The 7,064-nt window shown below is 46.0% G+C and overlaps 1 long non-coding RNA gene across 1 annotated transcript; it reads right to left on the bottom strand.

The window, feature by feature from the left end:
- Nucleotides 1-1,637: 1,637 nt before the first annotated feature.
- On the bottom strand, nucleotides 1,638-4,364 carry LOC139834140 (uncharacterized). Its single transcript, XR_011749534.1, has 3 exons — nucleotides 4,141-4,364; nucleotides 2,061-2,148; nucleotides 1,638-1,961 (listed from the first exon to the last, which is right to left on the bottom strand). It is a non-coding gene; the product is annotated as an uncharacterized lncRNA (long non-coding RNA).
- Between the last annotated feature and the right edge of the window lie 2,700 nt (nucleotides 4,365-7,064).

Genomic DNA, 7,064 nt, shown 5'->3' with positions numbered 1-7,064 from the left:
AGGACGTCATATATTTTTAGTTAATGAATTTCACAGTGAAAGCCAAAATGATGAAAAAGCGTTTCTTTCACTTCTAGGATGATGAGTGATGATGTCTCCGGTGGACTGGTAAGAACTCTAGAACCACGTGGCCACTCGGTTTAATGCAGAGTGATTCTTTTTTGGCACGAGTAGTGCTTGAGACGCTCTAGTTACATGCCTAGTTTTATAAACAAGCTATCCATGTGGTCGATTCCATACCCTGCATGTGCGCAGAACATGGTGTCTATGAAATTTCTGTCTTATAAACTGGGATACATTGAACTAGGAGGGCACGCGCGCTTCGCCGCGCCGGCTACCAGTCGTTTTTTGCATGCGAGAGAGTTGGCCGGTGTTGATCGCTTGGTGCGTGGCTGTGGGTCGCTTGTGCAAATAAAATGTCGAGGTGTGAGCAAAAATTTTACTCAGATTTTTATTTACATTTTAAAATATTATTTTTAATGCATGAGCAGCATATGCACCAAGATTAAAATTGAATTTGATGTAGCAATATTATATTATTTGATCACATGGAATCGTCGCTAGAGCATAGCAGCTCGATCGCTCTGGTGATGTAGATGGAATGACAGAAACGCTTGAATGCTAATGAGGAAAGAGCTCAATCAACCTAAAATCAATGGACACGTACACATCTAGTGGCCCGGCACAATTGGTGTTGGGACATCTTGCGGTTTGGTCCGATTCAATGATTTCACTGATTAACGGGTTTTTATTAATTACGTTAGATTATGTAAGATATTACAGGCATACAATACACATTCTGCTACTACTACATATTTGACAGGAATGAAAGCTTGAGTCAGGCTAAAAGCTCAGCTGGTGGAGCTCTCTGTCTACTTACATCCAGAACGAAGCCTGTGCACCAACCTTCCGTTGATACCTGAGTCAAATGTGTCAGTCACAACGGTGACACCTTGATTAGCAACCCAGCTGGTATCACATCTATGCTAGAGCACCACACGGTATATCTGTAGGTCCTTATAGCCTTGCCAAGGTTTGTGTTGCTGTCTTTCGTATCTGTATCATGTGTCTTAACCAGCCCAAAAGGACCTAGAACATACTCGTTCACTGGTGCTGAATTTAGGATGCAAGGTAGGCCTGTTAGCCATGGACGTACCTATTCATATTCAGGTGTCAATTGGATGAGCTCTAGTTTCCCATGTCAATCCAGCCCACTATCAAAACAGATAGTGCCTTATACAGAGACAAAAAGGGGTTAATCCTGGTCAATATAGAGCAGGAATGCAATAATTCAGTAACCACCTAGACATGCACATTCAATTGAATAAACTCGCAAACATGGTCTAAGTCTGCAATATATGAATTAGGCTTTGGATGTAAATCATTGCCGAAGAATACTTGTTGATGACATTATTGTCAAGTAACGCCGGCGAAATGTCGCAGTCGGAAGGCTGCACTACCCTTGAAATAGATAGAGAAGGCGCAGTATTGTATCTATATCTTTTTGTGATTCCGTAAGGATAATGCGCCTTCTCGAGGACAACAATATATTTGTTCAAGAAAAGAGAGGCTACTGTACCTAGCGAGTCAGAAGCCTCAGTTGCCTTGACATCAGAAACTTTGATTGCGATGGCATTGGTATCCTTATTAACTTCTGAGAACAAACAACGCATGTATATATACATTGAGGGGTCATCCATACACCTTGTCTCCTGATCAATATATTATAAAGCATAATAAGGAGATAAAAACTGCTCTGTAATTGTAGAGTCCACATGTACGGAGGAAGATTCTTCAGAACAATAAACATCCGTTGATTGCTAGTTATACACCTTGAAAGAATAGGTTGATCGTTAGTTATACACCTTGAAAGAATAGGTCATCAGCTGAAAAGAAGAAACCGACAAAGACACCCATCGATGATGCATAGACCTCTTCCTAAGCATAACATGATTAATTCGCTGCAAATAAGACAAAACAAAGGATCTAGATGCAAGAATGTCACCATCGAGCAAAAATTCAAAAAGAAAAAGCAAAATTTACAGGCAGTGAGTACCTACGTTATGAATGAGTATCAAAAGAAACATCATTGTGTCTTGGAATTGAGTATCTACGATCCTTTGCCCGCTAGAATTGTGTCTTCACTGTCTACATAAATTATGGCAAAATACAGGTATTGGTATACAAAGCTCAACATACCATAATATAGAAAAAAAGATAGGTCAACATCTGCAGGTCATTGATCGTTTCTTCATGCAAAATAGAAGTTGTTACTTCAACTTTGATACATGCCACTCACTGCCGACGATTAGCAAAAAGACACAGCCAAGCGACAGACCAACAAAACACAAAACAAAAAATCAACTAAAAAACACAAGGTTTTGTCGAGGTTATATAAAGATTAAGATTGTTATCCTGGAATTCTATATGGCTATACCTATTCATCCATGACCATTGCTTACAAACATTTGGTACTACTCTCTTAAATTCTATAAACCGAATTTTATCATACCCAGATGCAAGAAAACCGCAGACGGTAGGAAAATTAAGGTTCTGTCGACAGTTTCATAAAGTTTAAGAATGTTATCCTGGAAGCCTATACCTATTCATCCATAATCATTGTCGGCAATTTCACAAAGATTAAGATCGTTATCTTCGAATCCTATACCTATTCTTCCATGATCATTGCTTTGGGACTACTCTCTTAAATTCTATAAACTAAATTTTATCATATCCAGATGCAAGAAATTTAGATGTTAATACGCTTCGACAGTTTAATAAAGATTAAGACTGTTATCTTGGAAGCCTATACCTATCCATCTATGATCATTGCTTACAAAAAGCTAGGACTGCTCTCTTAAATTCCGTAATCTAAATTTTGTCATACCCAAGTGGAAGAATATCATAATTTCATACGTATTGCCACCTCTTTCAGTATATTTACCCATGAGCGTTGCATACAAGAATATAACCGTATTCTGTCATACCCAGATGAAAAGGCTCCTTTCCGTATGCTTACCCATGAGTAATGTAAATGAACTTTATAATTCCCAGATAAAAAAATCAGATTTCTTGCTGCCACTTGTTTTTCCCCTTTTACTTTCTTAGTTACTTATTGGTTGTTTCCACCTGGTTCGGACCATGCATAATTCTTTCAGATAACGCAAATTTGGATAACTTGATCAGCTCACTCATCTACTTTGGAGTGCTCTTCATCCGTGATCACGTCAGGTTCATTTTGCAATAGTTTTCACGTGGTTCTTTTTCAGGGTTAATTATACATGCCACTTACTTCAGTATTTTGTATCGATCCACTAAAATTATTATAGATATGCTATTGTCGGTGCTTACCATGGAATTAAATGATAACTACGTTTGCTTCCATTCCTTGAAATACATGTATGGTTGAAATCTCAGCCCACAAAGAGTTAAACACTCCACCAGAGCAATGCAGTGTGCTTGAATTTCTATTGCACACGGAGACAGCAAATTAGCCTACAAATAGCAAGTTGCAAAGTTCTCTAAATAATGTGTCGGACTAACAAACAATACTGCCAATATAAAGCAAAGCACGTCAGAATTCTTATATCACAAACTACATTTTCCGAACAAACTATTAGGCATCAGCTGGAAATGCTGACGCATTTCTCTTTTCCTTCGCTTTCACCATGGAATAACTCAAGCATACATACAAGTTCCTCTAAATTTTCAACTCCTGACATGAACTATAATTGGAATAAGTACATAGTAATAGAACATAACACTCATTACTTTAATTGTTCATGGCTGGCTAGCCAATGTTGTGGTAGAATTGAGCACTCACATGTTCATGGCAATAGAAAGCTCTGCACCAGTTGTCTCTATCTCTAGTTTATTCTGCAAGTTATTTTGCACTGAATTTCTGCAGATTATTACGTACCTAAAAAAGATCAGTGGTAGGTATTACTACCCCATATATGCACCTACTGCTAATCTACTGGTTGGTATTACTACTCCATTTATGTAGCTTACAGAAAATCGTTCCGGTGTAGACTCTGCACATGCTCTATAACCTGTATGCTGTATGGACTGAACTGAAAGCTAAAATAGAAGACGGGAGACCTAGCCATATCTGGGGAAGATGGAAAGAGGATGGGTCACCTGACTGTCGCCGGGAAGATCTTGAGCCTGCCCTTCCCGTGTTAGAGCACATCATCGTCCATGTTGCTTGCATCGGCATGTAATTGCCACACCGCAGTCATGACAGAAGAGAAAAATTAGAAAAAACAGAAGCCACCCATCGGAGAGGAAAGGAATATGCTGCGTACAACTAACCTGGAGAGGGCGCGACTGCCACTGCACCGGTGGCAACCTCCATGGCGTGAAGCGGCAGCGAGAGTCCCCATGCGCCGGGTTATTGTATTGGTCTTTGTAGTGGGCAAAATGTCCAACTCCAGGTGCTTGTCAGGCTGCCGAGACGTGCTTTGCTAGGAAGGGACGGTGTAGGGCACCTTGTCCTATCCAATCGATGATTTCATTGCCTTTGCAGGCGTCGCAGTACATGAAACAAAAGGACGTGCTTTGTATCTAATTCCCAATTTGGCATAGCAGTACATGAAGAACAATGAGAACTTGGGTAGACAGATGGAAGATCATGTGCGCAGAACATGGTCTCTGTGGCCTTTGGGCCATGGAGGTGCGGCGGATCGCGGCTCTCGTCGGCGGGAGGGCTCCGTTTCCCAGTTTTGGGGGGCTTCGTTCCCCGTCTTTAGGGTTTTTGTTTGTAGAGGCGGTGTTCAGGTGGTGGTGGCGGCGCCATGTGCAAGAATGTCTCCCCGGCTTCAACCCCATCTCGACGGCAACGTCGAGAAGCTTGTGGGTGTGGTGTGGTCTTCGAGGATTTCGTCTGGCTGTAGGGATCTTCGGATCATCAAGGAGCTTCATCGGCAGTTCATCCTACTTCTTCGTCTCCGGGACGGATGTGGTCTTTTCGACCTGTTCGGCGACTTCCCGTCCGCAACCAACAACGTCAGGCCGACTCAGGGAGGAGCGGCAGCGGCGGCGCGCGGTCGACACGGTCTAGAGTTGAAGATGAAGGACTTCTCAAGGATCTCGTTGTAATTTTCGTTTTTCTTGGGCTGTTTTGTACTGTTTGACATTTTTTTAATGCCAGTGTCCTATTCGCAAAAAAAAAGATGGAAGATCAAGTACTTCTTCCCCTCTCTGTAGCCTTATCCATGGCCAGCCACACTCCTCCACGTTTACAATTCGAGTCGCGAAGTTGACATGCATCGCCACCGTCGGACACAATCGTGAGGCGATCCAACGGCCACGCCAACACTCTCCGCCCGCGAGCGATATTTCCCCTTCTTCCTTCCTTCCTTATCACCTCCCTGTCGTCTCCTCCCTCCAACTCCAAGGTTCTACCGAGGTTTCTCCCTCAGCTGCTCCCACCAAATTCCGACCACCGGAGCGCAATCCTGAGCCCAATCCCGCGCATGCCGCTCCTCCTCTCCCCCATCTCCACGTGCGCGCCCCCGCCGCGGCCCCGCCTCCGCCGCCTCTCCCCACCACCGCCCATGGTGGCCGTCGCGCCCCGTCACGCTCCTCCCCTCCCTCTCCATCGAGGCCCGCTGCTCCCTCCCCCCCGCCACCGACGGCTTCGACTGGCTCGACTTCTTCGCGTTCCTCAGCTCCCCCACTGACTCCTACCAGATCCCCCAGCCGGATTCCGCCGCGCGGGCGGAGGAGGAGCTGGAGGCGCGGGTGGTGGAGGAGCTGGAGCGGGTCATATAGCTTGTTATATCATATCTATACATCTCTTAGAGAAACTCCAGTCGTCCCCCACACGTCGTCTTGAAATAGCGCCGGATCGAGTGTATGGGGGTGTCGCTGTTATTATCTGCCTATGGGGTGTGCCTCTCCCCAGCCATGCCCCTAATAGGATTTTTAAAATTCAAATGGGAGCTTAAATTTCATTCATATTTTGTTATATTTTACAAATTTAAATAAAATTCAAGTAAAATTTAAACCTAAACTAAACTAAAGCCCGTCATCGCGGCGTTAGTAGTAGTACCAGATGTAGTCGAGTTTCTCCTCCTCCCCATCCTTGACGCCATTAGGGCCAACGCTTGTGCATACAGTGCCTCCTCTTGAGCCGATGTCGTCGTCGTCGAGGTCGACGTAGTTTCCAGTCTCGCGTGCCGACCACGCAATGCTGGCGGACAAGGGCGCTGCCATCGCTCTAAGGTCATTGCGCGATTCTTCGAGGGCGAGCGTGAGCCCTGGGTTGTTGTGGGGGTCGATGGTGGCTCGCAACAGCGCCTTCCTCCGGGCGTCCGCCAATGACGAATGGCGGGGTGCGCGGAGTCGGAGACAAGTAGAGTCCCTCCGAGGACAATGAGCGCGACGTTGTCCTCCTCGATGCCCATCGCGTCGGTGCATGCGGTGGCGAGGGCGGCAAATGAGGTAGATGCTCTCCGCCGCCCTAGATGTGGGCGATGCCAACGTTGAGGGTGCGCCCGAGCACACCCCACGAGTGTTCGTGGCCCTCATGGTTTTTGTTCTTCAGGAAACCTGGCTAACGTCGTGGCAGGCAAGCTCGAGTGCCCGCCGCTAGCGGAAGAAGGACTATCGGTGCTCCACCTGGTTGGCATCCCAGAGAGGGCAGCGCGCTCGATTTCCATCAACGCCTCCTCTCAGTGGTGGTAGAGCGCCACGCCTGGTCGATCGTCAAATTGCAAACCGAAACCGTTTGCCGCCGCGCCACCGCCATGGTGTCGGCTTCCATTACCGCCCTAAGACATCGCCGGCCTCGCTACCGATTGCACCGGTGCTTCGAGTGGGTGAGAGAGGAGGCGACAACTGTGGGTGAGAGAGGGGCACACTAGTGCCTATTTAAACACCGGAGGTATGCGAGGAGGCGGTCACACGCATTAGCGTCGCCGCATGGGGAAGCCGGAACGATGACGGGACGCCTTGCCTGCTGTTGCCTGGGGAACTATCACCACATTAATCAAAGTTGACCGGTGGTTGGCTGGCATTAAATTAAGTTGACCAGCTCTTGTGCCAATGACATGGCTGGC

The sequence above is a fragment of the Lolium perenne genome, chromosome 7 (assembly GCF_019359855.2).
Source record: "Lolium perenne isolate Kyuss_39 chromosome 7, Kyuss_2.0, whole genome shotgun sequence".
Lineage (NCBI taxonomy): Eukaryota > Viridiplantae > Streptophyta > Magnoliopsida > Poales > Poaceae > Lolium > Lolium perenne.
Note: the sequence above shows the minus strand (reverse complement) of the source record. Positions and strands in the feature narration are given on the sequence as shown.